Raw genomic sequence first — 22823 nt, 5'->3', positions numbered from 1 at the left:
TCCAGCTGGAGCCGAGACCGGAGGCAGAGGCCATCTCCCTCCCGCCCTGCCAGCACCCACAGACCCAGCAGATGAAGAATTACAGAAATCGCTATCTGGTTCAGGTACATCCCGGGATGCAGCATCAGGCTGCTGGGAGGGTTGATCCCGACAGGGCTCGCCCCCACCCAGGACACACGACCCAGTGGCAGATGGAATATTTTCACCCAGTGGGTTCACAGGCTCCCCCACCATGGGCGGGCCCCCCACCTCAGGAGTTGCCAAGATTACAGGGGCATCTCCCCCACTTCCATTCCGAGGGGCAGAGGCCTCCCGCCCAGGGCTCGAGACCCTCATGTTCTGGTGGCAGGGGGAGCCCGAGGACTCGTGCCAGGAGATGGGCCCTCCAACTCACTGCCCTCTTCAGAGGAGGGATGGCTCCTCCTCTTATTTTGGGGGCGGGGGCGCAGAGGCTGAGAGACCTCCATCTCAGCAGAGGCCTTTGCTTCTCCCTCCACGCCCCTTTGCCCAGGTTCTTTGGGTCCGAACTCAGCCGCGGGGGAGGTGGGCTCCCCTGGATCAGTAGGGCTGAGCTCAGGTTCAGGACTTTTCTCCGTGTCCAGGGGGCATGCCTTCAGGTGTTTTCTTTTGTGCCACGCCCTCCTTCCACCCGGACGGGTTTCCACCTCCCGTCCAGAGGCCGTGAAGACCACAGCCTCCGGAACCGCATGAGTGGTAGTTGTTGCAGGGGTCGGGGGATTAGGGGGAGGTGAAGCGGCGCCACCCTGGGCCGCCGAGGTGGAGTTGGCGGCCCGGAGGTTAGGGCAGCTCTACCGAACATGCCCCACTGGTACCGCGCCCCGTCCGAGGTCCGGAAGACTCGGTGGGCCACCCCCTGGAACTCCACAATAAACTGGCCCTCTGTAACCTCCTCCCACGCCAGCTGCATAAAGAACTGGCAGCGGAAGGAGGCTGTTCTCCTGAAGACCGAGTGGGACAGGGATGAGCCCTGTCTTTACATCCCCCAGATGGTGCAGGTGGGGAAGGAGGAGCTCGCCAGGAATGAAGGGCGGGACATGAGACAAAATGACCCGTTGCGCAGTGGCCTCCGGGGGGTCCACTGGCAGAAAGGTCCCGCCCATAGTGAGACCCTTGCTCAGAGCCAGGAACACCGCCCCCTCGGTCTTCAGGAAAAACACAGCCTTCCTGTACATTTTAGAGGCAGCAGCAATAGCCGAAGGGCCGACAACCTCAGCCACTGCTTTCACACATGCCTCTCGCGTCATGTTCGAGTGGACGTAGCTCTTGACCCCATACTTAGATGTTATTAGTGCATCAGGTGACAAGGCCACAGGAGCAGCTGCGGCAGCCGCGGCAGCAGATGTACGGTAGGGCCCCTCCATCGGTGAAAAAGGGCTTGCCGTGGGGTCTAAGAGCCACGCCCTCTCCTAACAAACAAAGCAAATTTACACAGTTGAAACAAAAAAAGAAACTTTAAACAAAGTTTTGTGGGAGTAGAGGAGGACGGGGGTAGGAAGGTAAAGGAAAAGGGGAGGATAGGTGACTGAGTGGAGGAAGAGAGAGAAAGGCTGCGAGGGATGTTTGCACCAACTGCTCATTAGAGAAACTTAATAAAGTCAGTCCAAGACTATTAGTTGTCTTCCAATTGGGGAAGGCTTCTTCGCCCGGGACGGCTGGAGCCACCCAGTACTCTCTCCTCTTCCGATCTTTCACAAAGAGTCTTCACCCGGGCAACTCCAGCTGTCCCGAGCAGACAGTTGGGGTGGGGAGGGAGCTCCCTGTGTGCAAACATCAATACAAATACAGGGGCCCCCTACCGGATTTTGGCAGCCCCACCCCCGAGTCTTCCGGCCTCTTCTCCCTCCCCCAAACAGTCCAAACTTAGAGTCTTTCAGGTGCTCGAACACCCACCTCTCCAAAACAATTGCAGCCTTTCTTGATGGAATCACTTGTTCTGTCTCTCCACTCTGCAGTCTCCACTCTCCAGTTACTCAGGTCTCCACACTCTCCTCTCTCCTCTCTCCACTCCCCACTCTCCACTCTCCAGTTACTCAGGTCTCCACACTCTCCTCTCTCCACTCTCCAGTTACTCAGGTCTCCACACTCTCCTCTCTCCACTCCAGCTGCTCCCTCGAATTGCACACAGGAAGTGCTCCACAAACTGCTCAGCCAATCCTATGGCTGGGAGTTTGACGGGGACAGTGTCGAGGGAGCTTTACTCTGTATCGAACCCGTTTTTTTTTTCTTTTTCTTTTTTTTCCAAGGTGGCCTTTATACCCCAGGCCCCTTTTATATATTTCATGTCGAGGGGGTCTTTATTCCTCAGGCCCCCTTTATATACAGATTTTTAAAATAACTTTATTAAAAACAGATAAATAAACCAAAAACTCAAATTAAAATGCCATTCTCGGCGTCGACAATGCACTCCAGTCCCTGCGGTGCCCACCGGTCAAGGAAGGCCTCAAGCGTACCGGCGGACACCACATGCTCCTTCTCCAGGGACACCCGGGCGTGAACGTAACCGCGGAAGAGGGGCAGGCAATCAGGGTGGACGGACCCCCCGATGGCCCGCAGCCTGGATCTGTGAATTGCCACCTTGGCCAGGCCCAGGAGCAGACTGACAAGGAGATCCTCCTCCTGGCCCACGCCCCTCCGCATCGGGTGCCCAAAGATCAGGAGCGTGGGACTGAAGTGCAGCCAGAACTTGAGGAGCAGCCCCTTCAGATACTCAAAGAGGGGCTGCAACCTCGCACACTCCGTATATACATGAAACAGGACTCGTCCAGGCCGCAGAAAGTACAGGCGGCCTGGGAGTCCGTGAACCTACTTAAAAGCCTATTGCACAGGACTGCCCTGTGCAACACCCTCCACCTCAGGTCCCCGATATAAAGGGGGAAGACTCCCGTGTAGAGAGACCTCCATCAGGGTTTCCCCTCGCCGCCAGATGGCAACGCGGACCACCAGGGCATGTCATGCTGGCTGACGAGGGCGAGGAAGTGGAGAGTGTGCAGGAGCAGCCCGCACAGGAAACCCCTCCAGGCCGATTGGAATGGCACGGAGGGCATTTCCGAGAGGCGGCTCGGGTTGTGCGGGACCAGCTCCCGAGGAGGGTTTCGGGGCCTGGATCCGATGAGCAGTTCCGGCCAAGTGGGGGTCGGCTCGGCCGGGAGCGCTCCGCTGTCCCTAGTCCTCTCGCCACCCGCAGTAAGGGGCGTCCCGGGGGCTTCGGCTACTCCTTCGCCCGCCGGTCCGTCCCCGGAGTCGGCCGCCCGGACAGCCGAGGGGCTCACCTCCGCCGGCGGGGGAGCGCCCTGACTGGAGGCGACCATGTGCCAGACTCGGAATAGATCCCGGTAAAAGTCAGGCAACTCCCTCAGAGAGGCGCGGCTAACGGACTCCACCGGGAGCTGCGTGTCGTCTTGAAGGCAGTGACACTGGCGGAAAAAATACGTCGCCAGCGCACACCATCTGGGAGGACGCTCGACGTACAGGTATCTCTGCAGGGTCCGAAGGCGGAGAGTCGCAGCCTGGGTGCGGACGCACACCAGCGACTGACCGCCCTCCTCGATCGGGAGACTCAGGACCGCGGCAGAGACCCAGTGTTTCCTCTTGCCCCAGAAGAAATCGACGAGTTTCTTCTGGATCTTGGTGGCAAATACAGGGGGCGGGGCCAAAGTGACCAACCGGTACCACAGCATGGAGGCCACCAGTTGGTTTATGACCAACGCTCGGCCCCTGTAGGAAAGCACTCGGAGCAGTCCTGTCCAGCGCCCCAGCCGAGCGGTGACTTTCGCCTCCAACTCCTGCCAGTTTGCCGGCCAGGCTTCCTCAGCGGGGCTAAGGTGGACTCCCAGATAGAGGAGGTGCGTGGTGCTCCACGCAAAAGGTGTCATCTCCTCCGGCAGGGAGTCCACCCGCCACTGACCAACCAGGAGTCCGGAACATTTCTCCCAATTGATCCTCGCGGAGGACGCAGCAGAAAAGGTCTGCTGGCAGTCGCGCATCCTCCACAAGACAACGGGATCTGTGATTGCGAGGAGCACGTCGTCGGCGTAAGCCGAGAGGACGACCCGCATGGCCGGCTCGCGCAGAGCCAATCCCGTCAACCTCCTGCGAAGCAGGCACAGGAAGGGCTCCACGCAGATGGTATACAATTGGCCGGACATGGGGCACCCCTGACGCACTCCTCTCCCAAATCGAAGGGGCGCCGTCAAGGACCCGTTAACTTTGACTAGACACTCTGCGGCGGCGTATAAAAGTCGGACCCGGGCCACGAAATGCGGCCCGAGTCCGAAAGCGCGCAGAGTCCAGAAAAGGAAATCGTGATCCACCCTGTCGAACGCCTTCTCCTGATCGAGGGAGAGAAAGGCGACCGACTGACCAGTCCTCTGGGAAAGATGGATCAGGTCCCGGACCAGGTGGATGTTGTCCTGGATGGACCGGCCCGGGACCGTGTAGGACTGGTCGGGGTGGATCATGTGGGCCAGCACGGAGCCCAGGCGGGTAGACATAGCCCGGGCAAAGATCTTATAATCCGTGCTGAGGAGGGAGACCGGACGCCAGTTTTTAAGCAGGCGGAGATCGCCCCTCTTCGGCAGCAGGACGATGACCGCCCTGCGCCACGAGAGGGGCATCTCCCTGGTCGCCAGGCTTTCCCCCAGGACCCGCGCGTAATCGTCCCCCAGGACGTCCCAGAACGCCCTGAGGAACTCCACGGTCAACCCATCCAGCCCTGGGGATTTGCCCCTCGAGAGCTGGTGGAGGGCGCCAGTCAGCTCCGCCAACGTGAGCGGAGCCTCCAATCCTTCGGCGCCCTCCGGGCTGACCTGCGGCAGGTCCTCCCACAAAACTCTGCGTGCATCCTCGCTGGACGGATCCGGAGAGAACAACGCACTGTAATACGTCCGGACCAGGAGGCCCATTCCCTCTGGAGCCGTGATGGAGGATCCGTCGTCGGCCAGCAGCTCGACGAGCTGATTACTGACCCTCCGCCATTTTTCCAGCGAGTAGAAGAAGGGTGAGGCGCGGTCCAAATCTTCCAGGATCTGGATCCGCGACCTCACGTACGCGCCTCGGGACCCTATGAGCTGCAGGTTCCTCAGCGCGCCCTTCTTCTCTTTGTACGCCTGCCACAGGGCCGGGTCCGCGACGGCATGACCGAGGCGGGATTCCAAGTCGAGCACCTCCCTCTCAAGGCGCCCGATCTCGGCTTGGTCGACCCCTTCGCGTACTCCTGACAGAAGACGCGGATGTGAGTCTTGCCCACATCCCACCATAGCCTCAAGGAGGGGAAGCCCCCCTGCTTCCTTCTCCAGTCGGCCCAGAATCGACAGAACGAGTCCCGAAATCGCACGTCCTCCAGCAGCCGGTTGTTAAAGTGCCAGTACGCGGACCCCGCCCGCGTGCGGAGCGGAGTAAACTCCGCCCACACCAGGTGGTGGTCCGAGCACGGCACCAGCCGCATGGAGGCCGCCGAAACGCGGGAGACGTACGCCTGCGAAATGTAGAGGCGGTCTATTCGCGACCCCCCTCCTCCAGACCTCCACGTGAAGGCGCTGGAGTCGGGATGGAGATTCCGCCAGACGTCCACCAAGTTAAGGGAGCTGATCAGTCCCCTCAACTTCTCCACCGACGCTTGGCCGCGCTGGGGACCGGAGCGATCCCCCACCTCGAGGGTGCAGTTAAAATCCCCCCCGAGGATGATGCACTCGCCGCTATCGATGGAGCTCAAGAGAGCGGACACTTCTTCAAAGAAGCGCGCTTGCAACGTGCCGGGCCTGGGCGCGTACACGTTCACAAAGTGGAGCGGCACGCTACCCAGGCGAACGGCGAGGTGGAGCAAGCGGCCCGGCACTAGCTCCTTGACCCCCAAGATCTCCGGCTGAAAAGTCGGGGCCAACAAGATAGCCACCCCACTAGAAATAGGGGTGAAGTGACTCATGTAGACCCCACCCTGCCACTCCAGGAGCCAGGTGGCTTCGTCTCCCAGAACGGTGTGGGTTTCCTGCAGAAAGCTCACCACGTATCTCCCTTCCCTAAGGACTGAGAGATTGTGAAATCTGCGGTGAGCCCCTCTGCTGCCGTTGATGTTGAGGCTGGCTATGGTTATCTTCATGTCAAAGGTAATTGAAACCCGTCACAAACACCTCACTGTGAGGAGGGAGTGGGTGCACCTGGCCCTCCACTCCCCCAGCAACCCATTGAGGAACACATTAAAACAGCGCCTCTCAACCAGTTTCACGTCCGCGCGCTTGCCCGCTATCTTAAGGGCGGCACGGACGGACTGTATGATCAGCGCCAGATTCGACCAACGGTCGAGGGCCAGCTGAACTTTATTGCGGCAACCCCTGCAAGTCGCGAGGAAATCCCGGAGTTCCGCCGTGGGGATGAGAGGAGATTCGGTGGGAGGCACGAGGGACTCCACCACCTCACTGGCGATGGAATCAAGATCATCCTCCGTGCCCCGCACCGAATCCCCATCCTCCTCCGGGTCGTCACCGCCAGCGGCCGACACATCTACCAAACACAGTGGGGCGGACGTCCCAGCCGCGCCAGCTGGTCCCGCCTCCGTCACGATCCCACCCCCAGGATCTCTCTGGGTTCTATTGTGAAACTGGAGCCTGTAGGCACCAGCGGTTCAGGACCCCCCTCCACCTCCGTCCCCAGGCCAATGAGTGGTCCAGGGGAGACAGATGTTCCGGACTCCGGGAAACCAGCCGGAGCCGAGACTGGAGGCGGAGGGAGGAGGCTATCTCCCGCTCCGCCAGCACCCACAGGCCCAGCAGATGGGGCAGCATTCTCAGTTATAACTGGGTCGGGTGTCTCCTGGTTGGTGGTGGACTCCGGCTGGGATGCCCGACCCTCTGGGGCCTCGCCCTCCCCTTCATTCAGGGCACCCGACCCAGTAGCAGTGGCAGAATGGGCGGCGTCCCCAGGCTCCCCCACCACAAGCAGGGCCCCACTTCCTCCTTCAGGAGGGGCCTCAAGTACCGGGGCCTTCCCCTCCCCTCCATCCTGAGGAATAGAGTGCTCCTGCCCGGACTTTGCAGCCTTGGTGGTGGCGGTAGGGGAAACCTGGTGACCCGAAACAGGAGACAGCTCCCCTCCAACAGATGGGCCCTGCGCCTCAGGGCCCCTTGTTACCTCTGTGGAGGGGTGCCTTCTCCTCTTTTTCCCAGTTGTGTGCGGAGGCTCAGAGACCTCCATATCATCAGAGGCCTCCACCTCCACACTCTCCTTTTTTTTATTCACCCTGGGCCGGAGCCCAGCCCTGGAGCAAGTTGACTTCCCGAGATCGGGCCTTGGGCTGAGCTCAGGCTCGGGTAGTGTCACGGTGTCCGGGGACGCGCCTCTCGATGTTTATTTCTCCTCCGCGCCTTCCTTCCACTTGGACGGTCACCGCCCTCCCTGCCGGAGGCCGTGAAAACCACAGCCTCTGGTACCGACTGAATGGTATCTGGTGGTGGTGTAGGGGGGGTGGGAGGAGGTGCAGCGTCGCCACCCTGGGCCGCCGAGTTGGAGTTGGCAGCCGGGAGGTTGGGGCAGTTCTTACGAACATGCCCCACCCCCTTACAGACATGGCACCGCACCCCGTCCAAGGTCCAGAAGACGCGGTAGGCCGTCCCCTGGAATTCTACATAAAAGTGGCCCTCTGTCACCTCCTCCCGCGCCAGCTGCATGAATAACTGGCGGCGGAAGGAGTAGACGTGTCGGAGGCTGTTCTCCCGAAGACCGAGCAGGACTGGGGTGAGCCCCGTCTTTACCTCCCCCAGATGGTGCAGGGGGGGAAGGAGGAGCTCACCAGGAATGAAGGGCGGGACATTGGATAGAATGAGCCTTTGCGCAGTGGCCTCCAGGGGGTCCACTGGCAGAAAGGTCCCGCCCACGGTGAGCCCCTTGCTCAGAGCCAGGGACACCGCCCGCTCGGTCTTCAGGAAAAACACTGCCTTCCCGTACATTTTAGAGGCTGCAACAATGGCCGAAGGGCCGACAACCTCAGCCATTGCTTTCACGCATGCCTCGATAGTCATGTTCGGGTGGACGTAGCTCTTGACCCCATGCTTCGATGTTAATAAAGCAAACGGTGACGGGGCAACAGGTGCAGCTGCAGCAGCCGCAGCAGCATATGAACGGGAAGGCCCCGCCACAGGCGAAGAGGGGCTTGCCATGGGGTCGCAGAGCTACGCCCACCCCCAAGAAACAAAGCACACGACAGTTTTCTTAAACACAAACAATATGATGGGGGAGGGGGGGATGGGAATAGAGGAGGATAGGGCTGAAAAGGACAAGGAGAGGAGAGGATAGGTGGCCGAGTGATGGAAGAGAGAGAACAGCTGCAAGGATGTTACACTTCAATTGGTGGTTGGAGCACCTTCCTGCAGAGTCGACACTCCACTCTTTCAGTTAGGGGAGGGTTCTTCGCCCGGGTCGGTAAGAGCCGCCCGGTTCTCTCCCTTTTCTGTTGTTGTATAAGGATTTTCTTCAGCCGGGCAGCTCCAGCCGTCCCGAGCCACACAGTTGGGGGTGGGGAGGGAGCCCCTTTTGTGTAGGATGGCAGATAAACACAAGAGTTAGTACAGGGGCTCCCTATAGAATTTGGCAGCCCCACCCCTGGATCTTCCGGTGCCTTCTCCCTCCCCCAACAGTCCAAACAACCAACAGTTCTCTGGTGCTCCAACACCCACCTCTCCAAAATGACTCTCAGGTCTTCTTAGTCTTGAAAAAGTGCAACAGTTCCACAGTAAATGCAGCTGTCTGCACTCTGCAGTCACCTCTTTGCAGTTATTCCACTCTCCTCTCCCCAGTTGCTGCAGTCTCCACTGTGCAATTGCTGCAACACAGGTGCAGCTGCTCCCCCTGATTGCTGGCAGGAAGTGCTCCAAATTGACAATCCCTGTGCTGTCCCTGTCCTGGGAGTGTTTGATGGGACAGTGTGGAGGGAGCTTGACTCTGTATCTAACCCGTTTTTTTTTTTTTCGTTTTTTTTTTTCTTTTTTTAGGGAGCTTTACTCTGTATCTAACCCCCGTGCTGTACCTGTCCTGGGAGTGTTTGATGGGGACAGTGTAGAGGGAGCTTTACTCTGTATCTAACCCCGTGCTGTACCTGTCCTGGGAGTGTTTGATGGGGACAGTGTAGAGGGAGCTTTACTCTGTATCTAACCCCGTGCTGTACCTGTCCTGGGAGTGTTTGATGGGGACAGTGTAGAGGGAGCCTTACTCTGTATCTAACCCGTGCTGTACCTGTCCTGGGAGTGTTTCATGGGAGTGTTTGATGGGACAGTGTAGAGGGAGCTTTACTCTGTATCTAACCCGTGCTGTACCTGTCCTGGGAGTGTTTGATGGGATAGTGTGGAGGGATCTTTACTCTGTATCTAACACGTGTTGTACCTGCCCTGGGAATGTTTGTGACAGTGTATAACTCCTGGAGTTTCCACAGAGATTTTACTGACCTTTTGCCATCTATTTGTGGAAATTGTGGAAAAACAACGAGGGATTGGGAGGTTCCTTGCAGCAGTCTACCTCTGCATTCCATCCGTTCAGTCTGAACCCAAATTCAGATTTTAACCCAGGGTTGAGAAGATTGTAATTCTGTCCCACAGTGCCACCTGCTGTCTAGTCACAAACCAACTTCAGTGACAGTCGCTGGAGTTCCGAGTTCCCTCATCTGTCGCATTGAGTCACCTACCCATAACGGAACCCGATGAAATGCAAAACAGGCCACTTCTATTCTGGGATGCTGGTGTAATCTGCCAGAATGCTGCCCCTGTAAAGATGTAAAACCATCCCAGTGTGTCATTTAGACTCATGTGACCATTTTACATTTACCTCAACTCTCTCCCTTTTCTCTGCACCACTCCTGAAAAAAAGACTGTCAGTAGTTACAGGAGGTCCCCGGGGAGTGTGTCAGTATTTACAGGGGGTCTCCGGGAGTGTGTCAGTATTTACAGGAGGTCCCCGGGGAGTGTGTCAGTATTTACAGGAGGTCCCTGGGGAGTGTGTCAGTATTTACAGGAGGTCCCCGGGGAGTGTGTCAGTATTTACAGGAGGTCCCCGGGGAGTGTGTGAGTATTTACAGGGGGTCTCCGGGAGTGTGTCAGTATTTACAGGAGGTCCCTGGGGAGTGTGTCAGTATTTACAGGGGGTCTCCGGGAGTGTGTCAGTATTTACAGGAGGTCCCTGGGGAGTGTGTCAGTATTTACAGGGGGTCTCCGGGAGTGTGTCAGTATTTCCATGGGTCCCCGGGGAGTGTGTCAGTATTTACAGGGGGGATCCCTGGGGAGTGTGTCAGTATTTACAGGGGGGGTCCCTGGGGAGTGTCAGTATTTAAAGGGGGTCTCCGGGAGTGTGTCAGTATTTACAGGGGGAGTCCCTGGGGAGTGTGAGTATTTACAGGGGGGGTCCCTGGGGAGTGTCAGTATTTAAAGGGGGTCTCCGGGAGTGTACCAGTATTTACAGAGGTTCTCCAGGAGTGTGTCAGTATTTACAAGGAGTCCCCGGGAGTGTGTGTGTTAGTATTTAAAGGGGTTTTCCAGGAGTGTGTCAGTGTTTACAGTGTTTACAGAGGTTCTCCTGGAGTGTGTCAGTATTTACAGGGGGAGTCCTCGGGAGTGTGTCAGTATTTACAGGGGATCTCCAGGAGTGTGTCTGTATTTACAGGGGGGGTCCCCGGGGAGTGTGTCAGTATTGACAGGGGGTCTCCGGGAGTGTGTCAGTATTTACAGGGATTACTCAGGAGTGTGTCAGTATTTACAGGGGGTCTCTGGGAGTGTGTCAGTATTTACAGGAAATCTCCGGGAGTGTGTCAGGATTTACAGGGATTACTTAGGAGTGTGTTATTATTTACAGGGAGTCCCCAGGAGTGTGTCAGTATTTACAGGGATTACTTAGGAGTGTGTCAGTATTTACAGGGGTCTCTAGGGGTGTGTCAGTATTTACAGGTTTTACTCTGGAGTGTGTCAGTATTTACAGGGGGTGTCCAGGAGTGTGTCAGTATTTACAGGGATTACTTAGGAGTGTGTCAGTATTTACAGGGGGTCTCCGGAAGTGTGTCAGTATTTACAGTGGGGGTCCCCGGGGAGTGTGTCAGTGTTTAAAGGGGGTCTCCAGGAGTGTGTCAGTATTTACAGGGATTACTCTGGAGTGTGTCCATATTTACAGGGAGTCTCCGGAGTGTGCCAGTATTTACAGGAGGTCTCCGGGAGTGTGTCATTATACACAGGGATTTCTTAGGAGTGTGTCAGTATTTACAGGGGTCTCTAGAAGTGTGTCAGTATTTACAGGGATCACTCTGCAGTGTGTCAGTATTTTCAGGGTCTCGGGGAGTGTGTCAGTATTTACAGGGATTGCTCTGGAGTGTGTCAGTATTTACAGGGAGTCTCCGGGAGTGTGTCAGTATTTACAGGGATTTCTTAGGAGTGTGTCAATTACAGGGGTCTCTGAGTGTGTCAGTATTTACAGGGATTGCTCTGGAGTGTGTCAGTATTTACAGGAGGTCTCCGGGAGTGTGTCATTATTTACAGGGATTTCTTAGGAGTGTCTCAGTATTTACAGGCATCTCTAGAAGTGTGTCAGTATTTACAGGGATCACTCTGCAGTGTGTCAGTATTTTCAGGGAGTCTCGGGGAGTGTGTCAGTATTTACAGGGATTACTCAGGAGTGTGTCACTATTTACAGGGGTCTCTAGGAGTGTGTCAGTATTTACAGGGATTACTCTGGAGTGTGTCAGTATTTACAGGGGTCTCCAGAAGTGTGTCAGTATTCACAGGGGTCTCCAGGAGTTTGTCAGTATTTACAGGGATTACTCTGGAGTGTGTCAGTATTTATAGGGGTCTCTAGAAGTGTGTCAGTATTCACAGGGGTCTCCGGGAGTGTGTCAGTATTTACAGGGATTTCTTAGGAGTGTGTCAATTACAGGGGTCTCGATGAGTGTGTCAGTATTTACAGGGATTGCTCTGGAGTGTGTCAGTATTTACAGGAGGTCTCCGGGAGTGTGTCATTATTTACAGGGATTTCTTAGGAGTGTCTCAGTATTTACAGGCATCTCTAGAAGTGTGTCAGTATTTACAGGGATCACTCTGCAGTGTGTCAGTATTTTCAGGGAGTCTCGGGGAGTGTGTCAGTATTTACAAGGATTACTCAGGAGTGTGTCACTATTTACAGGGGTCTCTAGGAGTGTGTCAGTATTTACAGGGGTCTCTAGAAGTGTGTCAGTATTCACAGGGGTCTCCAGGAGTTTGTCAGTATTTACAGGGATTACTCTGGAGTGTGTCAGTATTTACAGGGGTCTCTAGAAGTGTGTCAGTATTCACAGGGGTCTCCAGGAGTGTGTCAGTATTTACAGGGATTACTCTGGAGTGTGTCAGTATTTATATGGATTACTCTGGAGTGTGTCAGTATTTATAGGGATTACACTGGAGTGTGGCAGTATTTATAGGGATTACACTGGAGTGTGTCAGTATTTACAGGGATTACTCTGGAGTGTGTCAGTATTTACAGGGATTACACTGGAGTGTGTCAGTATTTATAGGGATTACACTGGAGTGTGTCAGTATTTACAGGGGTCTCCAGAAGTGTGTCAGTATTCACAGGGGTCTCCAGGAGTTTGTCAGTATTTACAGGGATTACTCTGGAGTGTGTCAGTATTTATAGGGGTCTCTAGAAGTGTGTCAGTATTCACAGGGGTCTCCGGGAGTGTGTCAGTATTTACAGGGATTTCTTAGGAGTGTGTCAATTACAGGGGTCTCTATGAGTGTGTCAGTATTTACAGGGATTGCTCTGGAGTGTGTCAGTATTTACAGGAGGTCTCCGGGAGTGTGTCATTATTTACAGGGATTTCTTAGGAGTGTCTCGGTATTTACAGGCATCTCTAGAAGTGTGTCAGTATTTACAGGGATCACTCTGCAGTGTGTCAGTATTTTCAGGGAGTCTCGGGGAGTGTGTCAGTATTTACAAGGATTACTCAGGAGTGTGTCACTATTTACAGGGGTCTCTAGGAGTGTGTCAGTATTTACAGGGGTCTCTAGAAGTGTGTCAGTATTCACAGGGGTCTCCAGGAGTTTGTCAGTATTTACAGGGATTACTCTGGAGTGTGTCAGTATTTACAGGGGTCTCTAGAAGTGTGTCAGTATTCACAGGGGTCTCCAGGAGTGTGTCAGTATTTACAGGGATTACTCTGGAGTGTGTCAGTATTTATAGGGATTACTGTGAATTACTTGGAGTACTGTGTGCAGTTCTGGTCGCCTCATTTTAGGAAGGATGTGGAAGCCTTGGAGAGGGTGCAGAGGAGATTTACCAGGATGTTGCCTGGAATGGAGAATAAGTCTTACGAGGAAAGGCTGAACATTCTAGGCCTCTTCTCATTAGAACGGAGAAGGATGAGGGGTGACATGATAGAGGTTTATAAGATGATCAGGGGAATACATAGGGTAGACAGTCAGAAACTTTTTCCCCGGGTGGAGCAAAGCGTTACAAGGGGTCATAAATTTAAGGTGAAGGGTGGGAGATATAAGGGGGATGTCAGGGGAAGGTTCTTTACCCAGAGAGTGGTCGGGGCATGGAATGCCTTGCCTGGGGAAGTTGTTGAGTCAGAAACTTTAGGGACTTTCAAACGGCTTTTAGATAGGTATATGGATAAAGGAGAATGATGGGGTATAGATTAAATTGTCCTTGACAGAGGACAAAGGATCGGCACAACATCGTGGGCCGAAGGGCCTGTTCTGTGCTGTATTTTTCTATGTTCTCTATGTTCTATGTACTCTGGAGTGTGTCAGTATTTATAGGGATTACACTGGAGTGTGGCAGTATTTATAGGGATTACACTGGAGTGTGTCAGTATTTACAGGGATTACTCTGGAGTGTGTCAGTATTTACAGGGATGACTCTGGAGTGTGTCAGTATTTATAGGGATTACACTGGAGTGTGGCAGTATTTATAGGGATTACTCTGGAGTGTCAGTATTTATAGAGATTACTCTGGAGTGTGTCAGTATTTACAGGGATTACTCTGGAGTGTGTCAGTATTTATAGGGATTACACTGGAGTGTGGCAGTACTTATAGGGATTACTCTGGAGTGTGTCAGTATTTATAGGGATTACTCTGGAGTGTGTCAGTATTTACAGGGATTACTCTGGAGTGTGTCAGTATTTATAGGGATTACTCTGGAGTGTGGCAGTATTTATAGGGATTACACTGGAGTGTGTCAGTATTTACAGGGATTACTCTGGAGTGTGTCAGTATTCACAGGGATTACTCTGGAGTGTGTCAGTATTTACAAGGATTATTCTGGAGTGTGGCAGTATTTACATAGATTACTCTGGAGTGTGTCAGTATTTACAGGGATTACTCTGGAGTGTGTCAGTATTCACAGGGATTACTCTGGAGTGTGTCAGTATTCACAGGGATTACTCTGGAGTGTGTCAGTATTTACAGAGATTATTCTGGAGTGTGGCAGTATTTGCAGGGATTACACTGGAGTGTGTCAGTATTCACAGGGATTACTCTGGAGTGTGTCAGTATTTATAGGGATTACACTGGAGTGTGTCAGTATTTACAGGGATTAATCTGAAGTGTGTCAGTATTTACAGGGATTACTCTGGAGTGTTGCAGTATTTATAGGGATTACTCTGGAGTGTGTCAGTATTTACATAGATTACTCTGGAGTGTGTCAGTATTTACAGGGATTACTCTGGAGTGTGTCAGTATTTATAGGGATTACTCTGGAAGTGTGTCAGTATTTACATAGATTACTCTGGAGTGTGGCAGTATTTATAGGGATTACACTGGAGTTTGTCAGTTTTTAGTTTAGTTTAGTTTAGAAATACAGCACTGAAACAGGCCCTTCGGCCCACCGAGTCTGTGCCGACCATCAACCACCCATTTATACTAATCCTACACTAATCCCCTATTCCTACCAAACATCCCCACCTGTCCCTATATTTCCCTACCACCTACCTATACTAGCGGCAATTTATAATGGCCAATTTACCTACCAAACTGCAAGTCTTTTGGCTTGTGGGAGGAAACCGGAGCACCCGGAGAAAACCCACGCAGACACAGGGAGAACTTGCAAACTCCACACAGACAGTACCCAGAATTGAACCCGGGTCGCTGGAGCTGTGAGGCTGCGGTGCTAACCACTGCGCCACTGTGCCGCCCACAAAGTATTTACAGGGATTACTCTGGAGTGTGTCAGTATTTACAGGGGTCTCTAGAAGTGTGTCAGTATTCACAGGGGTCTCCAGGAGTTTGTCAGTATTTACAGGGATTACTCTGGAGTGTGTCAGTATTTATAGGGGTCTCTAGAAGTGTGTCAGTATTCACAGGGGTCTCCGGGAGTGTGTCAGTATTTACAGGGATTTCTTAGGAGTGTGTCAATTACAGGGGTCTCTATGAGTGTGTCAGTATTTACAGGGATTGCTCTGGAGTGTGTCAGTATTTACAGGAGGTCTCCGGGAGTGTGTCATTATGGACAGGGATTTCTTAGGAGTGTCTCAGTATTTACAGGCATCTCTAGAAGTGTGTCAGTATTTACAGGGATCACTCTGCAGTGTGTCAGTATTTTCAGGGAGTCTCGGGGAGTGTGTCAGTATTTACAAGGATTACTCAGGAGTGTGTCACTATTTACAGGGGTCTCTAGGAGTGTGTCAGTATTTACAGGGATTACTCTGGAGTGTTTCAGTATTTACAGGGGTCTCTAGAAGTGTGTCAGTATTCACAGGGGTCTCCAGGAGTTTGTCAGTATTTACAGGGATTACTCTGGAGTGTGTCAGTATTTACAGGGGTCTCTAGAAGTGTGTCATTATTCACAGGGGTCTCCAGGAGTGTGTCAGTATTTATAGGGATTACTCTGGAGTGTGTCAGTATTTATAGGGATTAGTCTGGAGTGTGTCAGTATTTACAGAGATTACTCTGGAGTGTTGCAGTATTTATAGGGATTACTCTGGAGTGTGTCAGTATTTATAGGGATTACACTGGAGTGTGGCAGTATTTATAGGGATTACACTGGAGTGTGTCAGTATTTACAGGGATTACTCTGGAGTGTGTCAGTATTTACAGGGATTACTCTGGAGTGTGTCAGTATTTATAGGGATTACTCTGGAGTGTGTCAGTATTTATAGGGATTACTCTGGAGTGTGTCAGTATTTACAGGGATTACTCTGGAGTGTGTCAGTATTTATAGGGATTACTCTGGAGTGTGGCAGTATTTATAGGGATTACACTGGAGTGTGTCAGTATTTACATAGATTACTCTGGAGTGTGTCAGTATTTACAGGGATTACTCTGGAGTGTGTCAGTATTTACATAGATTACTCTGGAGTGTGTCAGTACTTACAGCGATTACTCTGGAGTGTGTCAGTATTTACAGAGATTATTCTGGAGTGTGGCAGTATTTATAGGGATTACACTGGAGTGTGTCAGTATTTACAGGGATTACTCTGGAGTGTGTCAGTATTCACAGGGATTACTCTGGAGTGTGTCAGTATTCACAGGGATTACTCTGGAGTGTGTCAGTATTTACAGGGATTACTCTGGAGTGTGTCAGTATTCACAGGGATTACTCTGGAGTGTGTCAGTATTTATAGGGATTACACTGGAGTGTGTCAGTATTTACAGGGATTACTCTGGAGTGTGTCAGTATTTACAGGGATTACTCTGGAGTGTGTCAGTATTCACAGGGATTACTCTGGAGTGTGTCAGTATTTACAGGGATTACTCTGGAGTGTGTCAGTATTCACAGGGATTACTCTGGAGTGTGTCAGTATTTACAGAGATTATTCTGGAGTGTGGCAGTATTTACAGGGATTACACTGGAGTGTGTCAGTATTCACAGGGATTACTCTGGAGTGTGTCAGTATTTATAGGGATTACACTGGAGTGTGTCAGTATTTACAGGGATTAATCTGAAGTGTGTCAGTATTCACAGGGGTCTCTAGAAGTGTGTCAGTATTCAGGGGTCTCCAGGAGTGTGTCAGTATTTACAGGGATTACTCTGGAGTGTGTCAGTATTTACAGGGATTACTCAGGAGTGTGTCATTATTTACAGGGGTCTCTAGGAGTGTGTCAGTATTTACAGGGATTACTCTGGAGTGTTTCAGTATTTACAGGGGTCTCTAGAAGTGTGTCAGTATTCACAGGGGTCTCCAGGAGTTTGTCTGTATTTACAGGGATTACTCTGGAGTGTGTCAGTATTCACAGGGATTACTCTGGAGTGTGTCAGTATTCACAGGGATTACTCTGGAGTGTGTCAGTATTTACAGGGATTACTCTGGAGTGTGTCAGTATTCACAGGGATTACTCTGGAGTGTGTCAGTATTTATAGGGATTACACTGGAGTGTGTCAGTATTTACAGGGATTACTCTGGAGTGTGTCAGTATTTACAGGGATTACTCTGGAGTGTGTCAGTATTCACAGGGATTACTCTGGAGTGTGTCAGTATTTACAGGGATTACTCTGGAGTGTGTCAGTATTCACAGGGATTACTCTGGAGTGTGTCAGTATTTACAGAGATTATTCTGGAGTGTGGCAGTATTTACAGGGATTACACTGGAGTGTGTCAGTATTCACAGGGATTACTCTGGAGTGTGTCAGTATTTATAGGGATTACACTGGAGTGTGTCAGTATTTACAGGGATTAATCTGAAGTGTGTCAGTATTCACAGGGGTCTCTAGAAGTGTGTCAGTATTCAGGGGTCTCCAGGAGTGTGTCAGTATTTACAGGGATTACTCTGGAGTGTGTCAGTATTTACAGGGATTACTCAGGAGTGTGTCATTATTTACAGGGGTCTCTAGGAGTGTGTCAGTATTTACAGGGATTACTCTGGAGTGTTTCAGTATTTACAGGGGTCTCTAGAAGTGTGTCAGTATTCACAGGGGTCTCCAGGAGTTTGTCTGTATTTACAGGGATTACTCTGGAGTGTGTCAGTATTTACAGGGGTCTCTAGAAGTGTGTCAGTATTCACAGGGGTCTCCAGGAGTGTGTCAGTATTTACAGGGATGACTCTGGAGTGTGTCAGTATTTATAGGGATTAGTCTGGAGTGTGTCAGTATTTACAGAGATTACTCTGGAGTGTTGCAGTATTTATAGGGATTACTCTGGAGTGTGTCAGTATTTATAGGGATTACACTGGAGTGTGGCAGTATTTATAGGGATTACACTGGAGTGTGTCAGTATTTACAGGGATTACTCTGGAGTGTGTCAGTATTTACAGGGATTACTCCGGAGTGTGTCAGTATTTATAGGGATTACACTGGAGTGTGGCAGTATTTATAGGGATTACTCTGGCGTGTGTCAGTATTTATAGGGATTACTCTGGAGTGTGTCAGTATTTACAGGGATTACTCTGGAGTGTGTCAGTATTTATAGGGATTACTCTGGAGTGTGGCAGTATTTATAGGGATTACACTGGAGTGTGTCAGTATTTACAGGGATTACTCTGGAGTGTGTCAGTATTCACAGGGATTACTCTGGAGTGTGTCAGTATTTACAGAGATTATTCTGGAGTGTGGCAGTATTTACATAGATTACGCTGGAGTGTGTCAGTATTTACAGGGATTACTCTGGAGTGTGTCAGTATTTACATAGATTACTCTGGAGTGTGTCAGTATTTACAGGGATTACTCTGGAGTGTGTCAGTATTTACAGAGATTATTCTGGAGTGTGGCAGTATTTATAGGGATTACACTGGAGTGTGTCAGTATTTACAGGGATTACTCTGGAGTGTGTCAGTATTCACAGGGATTACTCTGGAGTGTGTCAGTATTCACAGGGATTACTCTGGAGTGTGTCAGTATTTACAGGGATTACTCTGGAGTGTGTCAGTATTCACAGGGATTACTCTGGAGTGTGTCAGTATTTACAGGGATTACTCTGGAGTGTGTCAGTATTCACAGGGATTACTTTGGAGTGTGTCAGTATTTACAGAGATTATTCTGGAGTGTGGCAGTATTTACAGGGATTACACTGGAGTGTGTCAGTATTCACAGGGATTACTCTGGAGTGTGTCAGTATTTATAGGGATTACACTGGAGTGTGTCAGTATTTACAGGGATTAATCTGAAGTGTGTCAGTATTCACAGGGGTCTCTAGAAGTGTGTCAGTATTCACAGGGGTCTCCAGGAGTGTGTCAGTATTTACAGGGATTACTCTGGAGTGTGTCAGTATTTACAGGGATTACTCTGGAGTGTGTCAGTATTTATAGGGATTACTCTGGAGTGTGTCAGTATTTACATAGATTACACTGGAGTGTGTCAGTATTTACATGGATTACTCTGGAGTGTGTCAGTATTTATAGGGATTACTCTGGAAGTGTGTCAGTATTTACATAGATTACTCTGGAGTGTGGCAGTATTTATAGGGATTACACTGGAGTTTGTCAGTATTTACAGGGATTACTCTGGAGTGTGTCAGTATTTACAGGGGTCTCTAGAAGTGTGTCAGTATTCACAGGGGTCTCCAGGTGTGTGTCAGTATTTACAGGGATTACTCTGGAGTGTGTCAGTATTTATAGGGATTACTCTGGAGTGTGTCAGTATTTACAGAGATTACTCTGGAGTGTGGCAGTATTTATAGGGATTACACTGGAGTGTGGCAGTATTTATAGGGATTACTCTGGAGTGTGTCAGTATTTACAGAGATTACTCTGGAGTGTGTCAGTATTTATAGGGATTACTCTGGAGTGTGTCAGTATTTACAGAGATTACTCTGGAGTGTGTCAGTATTTATAGGGATTACACTGGAGTGTGTCAGTATTTACAGGGATTACTCTGGAGTGTGTCAGTATTTACAGGGGTCTCTAGAAGTGTGTCAGTATTCACAGGGGTCTCCAGGAGTTTGTCAGTATTTACAGGGATTACTCTGGAGTGTGTCAGTATTTATAGGGGTCTCTAGAAGTGTGTCAGTATTCACAGGGGTCTCCGGGAGTGTGTCAGTATTTACAGGGATTTCTTAGGAGTGTGTCAATTACAGGGGACTCGATGAGTGTGTCAGTATTTACAGGGATTGCTCTGGAGTGTGTCAGTATTTACAGGAGGTCTCCGGGAGTGTGTCATTATTTACAGGGATTTCTTAGGAGTGTCTCAGTATTTACAGGCATCTCTAGAAGTGTGTCAGTATTTACAGGGATCACTCCGCAGTGTGTCAGTATTTTCAGGGAGTCTCGGGGAGTGTGTCAGTATTTACAAGGATTACTCAGGAGTGTGTCACCATTTACAGGGGTCTCTAGGAGTGTGTCAGTATTTACAGGGATTACTCTGGAGTGTGTCAGTATTTACAGGGGTCTCTAGAAGTGTGTCAGTATTCACAGGGGTCTCCAGGAGTTTGTCAGTATTTACAGGGATTACTCTGGAGTGTGTCAGTATTTACAGGGGTCTCTAGAAGTGTGTCAGTATTCACAGGGGTCTCCAGGAGTGTGTCAGTATTTACAGGGATTACTCTGGAGTGTGTCAGTATTTATAGGGATTAGTCTGGAGTGTGTCAGTATTTACAGAGATTACTCTGGAGTGTTGCAGTATTTATAGGGATTACTCTGGAGTGTGTCAGTATTTACAGAGATTACTCTGGAGTGTGGCAGTATTTATAGGGATTACTCTGGAGTGTGTCAGTATTTACAGAGATTACTCTGGAGTGTGGCAGTATTTATAGGGATTACTCTGGAGTGTGTCAGTGTTTAAAGAGATTACTCTGGAGTGTGGCAGTATTTATAGGGATTACTCTGGAGTGTGTCAGTACTTACAGACATTACTCTGGAGTGTGTCAGTATTTATAGGGATTACTCTGGAGTGTGTCAGTATTTTCAGGGAGTCTCGGGGAGTGTGCAGTATTTACAGGGGTCTCTAGAAGTGTGTCAGTATTTACAGGGATCACTCTGCAGTGTGTCAGTATTTTCAGGGAGTCTCGGGGAGTGTGTCAGTATTTACAGGGATTGCTCTGGAGTGTGTCAGTATTTATAGGGGTCTCTAGAAGTGTGTCAGTATTCACAGGGGTCTCCGGGAGTGTGTCAGTATTTACAGGGATTTCTTAGGAGTGTGTCAATTACAGGGGTCTCTATGAGTGTGTCAGTATTTACAGGGATTGCTCTGGAGTGTGTCAGTATTTACAGGAGGTCTCCGGGAGTGTGTCATTATTTACAGGGATTTCTTAGGAGTGTCTCAGTATTTACAGGCATCTCTAGAAGTGTGTCAGTATTTACAGGGATCACTCTGCAGTGTGTCAGTATTTACAGGGGTCTCTAGAAGTGTGTCAGTATTCACAGGGGTCTCCAGGAGTGTGTCAGTATTTACAGGGATTACTCTGGAGTGTGTCAGTATTTATATGGATTACTCTGGAGTGTGTCAGTATTTATAGGGATTACACTGGAGTGTGGCAGTATTTATAGGGATTACACTGGAGTGTGTCAGTATTTACAGGGATTACTCTGGAGTGTGTCAGTATTTAAAGGGATTACTCTGGAGTGTGTCAGTATTTATAGGGATTACACTGGAGTGTGTCAGTATTTACAGGGGTCTCCAGAAGTGTGTCAGTATTCACAGGGGTCTCCAGGAGTTTGTCAGTATTTACAGGGATTACTCTGGAGTGTGTCAGTATTTATAGGGGTCTCTAGAAGTGTGTCAGTATTCACAGGGGTCTCCGGGAGTGTGTCAGTATTTACAGGGATTTCTTAGGAGTGTGTCAATTACAGGGGTCTCTATGAGTGTGTCAGTATTTACAGGGATTGCTCTGGAGTGTGTCAGTATTTACAGGAGGTCTCCGGGAGTGTGTCATTATTTACAGGGATTTCTTAGGAGTGTCTCAGTATTTACAGGCATCTCTAGAAGTGTGTCAGTATTTACAGGGATCACTCTGCAGTGTGTCAGTATTTTCAGGGAGTCTCGGGGAGTGTGTCAGTATTTACAAGGATTACTCAGGAGTGTGTCACTATTTACAGCGGTCTCTAGGAGTGTGTCAGTATTTACAGGGGTCTCTAGAAGTGTGTCAGTATTCACAGGGGTCTCCAGGAGTTTGTCAGTATTTACAGGGATTACTCTGGAGTGTGTCAGTATTTACAGGGGTCTCTAGAAGTGTGTCAGTATTCACAGGGGTCTCCAGGAGTGTGTCAGTATTTACAGGGATTACTCTGGAGTGTGTCAGTATTTATAGGGATTACTCTGGAGTGTGTCAGTATTTATAGGGATTACACTGGAGTGTGGCAGTATTTATAGGGATTACACTGGAGTGTGTCAGTATTTACAGGGATTACTCTGGAGTGTGTCAGTATTTACAGGGATTACTCTGGAGTGTGTCAGTATTTATAGGGATTACACTGGAGTGTGGCAGTATTTATAGGGATTACTCTGGAGTGTCAGTATTTACAGAGATTACTCTGGAGTGTGTCAGTATTTACAGGGATTACTCTGGAGTGTGTCAGTATTTATAGGGATTACACTGGAGTGTGGCAGTACTTATAGGGATTACTCTGGAGTGTGTCAGTATTTATAGGGATTACTCTGGAGTGTGTCAGTATTTACAGGGATTACTCTGGAGTGTGTCAGTATTTATAGGGATTACTCTGGAGTGTGGCAGTATTTATAGGGATTATTCTGGAGTGTGGCAGTATTTACATAGATTACTCTGGAGTGTGTCAGTATTTACAGGGATTACTCTGGAGTGTGTCAGTATTTACAAGGATTATTCTGGAGTGTGGCAGTATTTACATAGATTACTCTGGAGTGTGTCAGTATTTACAGGGATTACTCTGGAGTGTGTCAGTATTCACAGGGATTACTCTGGAGTGTGTCAGTATTCACAGGGATTACTCTGGAGTGTGTCAGTATTTACAGGGATTACTCT

The 22823-nt window shown here is 50.3% G+C and overlaps 1 protein-coding gene across 2 annotated transcripts in view; it reads left to right on the top strand.

The window, feature by feature from the left end:
* LOC137353459 (SH3 domain-binding protein 1-like) overlaps positions 1-22823 on the top strand; it is a 104584-nt gene that overhangs the window by 41092 nt on the left and 40669 nt on the right. The window lies entirely within an intron of this gene.

Source organism: Heterodontus francisci, chromosome 41 (assembly GCF_036365525.1).
Source record: "Heterodontus francisci isolate sHetFra1 chromosome 41, sHetFra1.hap1, whole genome shotgun sequence".
NCBI classification, from domain to species: Eukaryota; Metazoa; Chordata; class Chondrichthyes; order Heterodontiformes; family Heterodontidae; genus Heterodontus; species Heterodontus francisci.
This window is presented reverse-complemented; position numbering and strand designations above follow the sequence as displayed.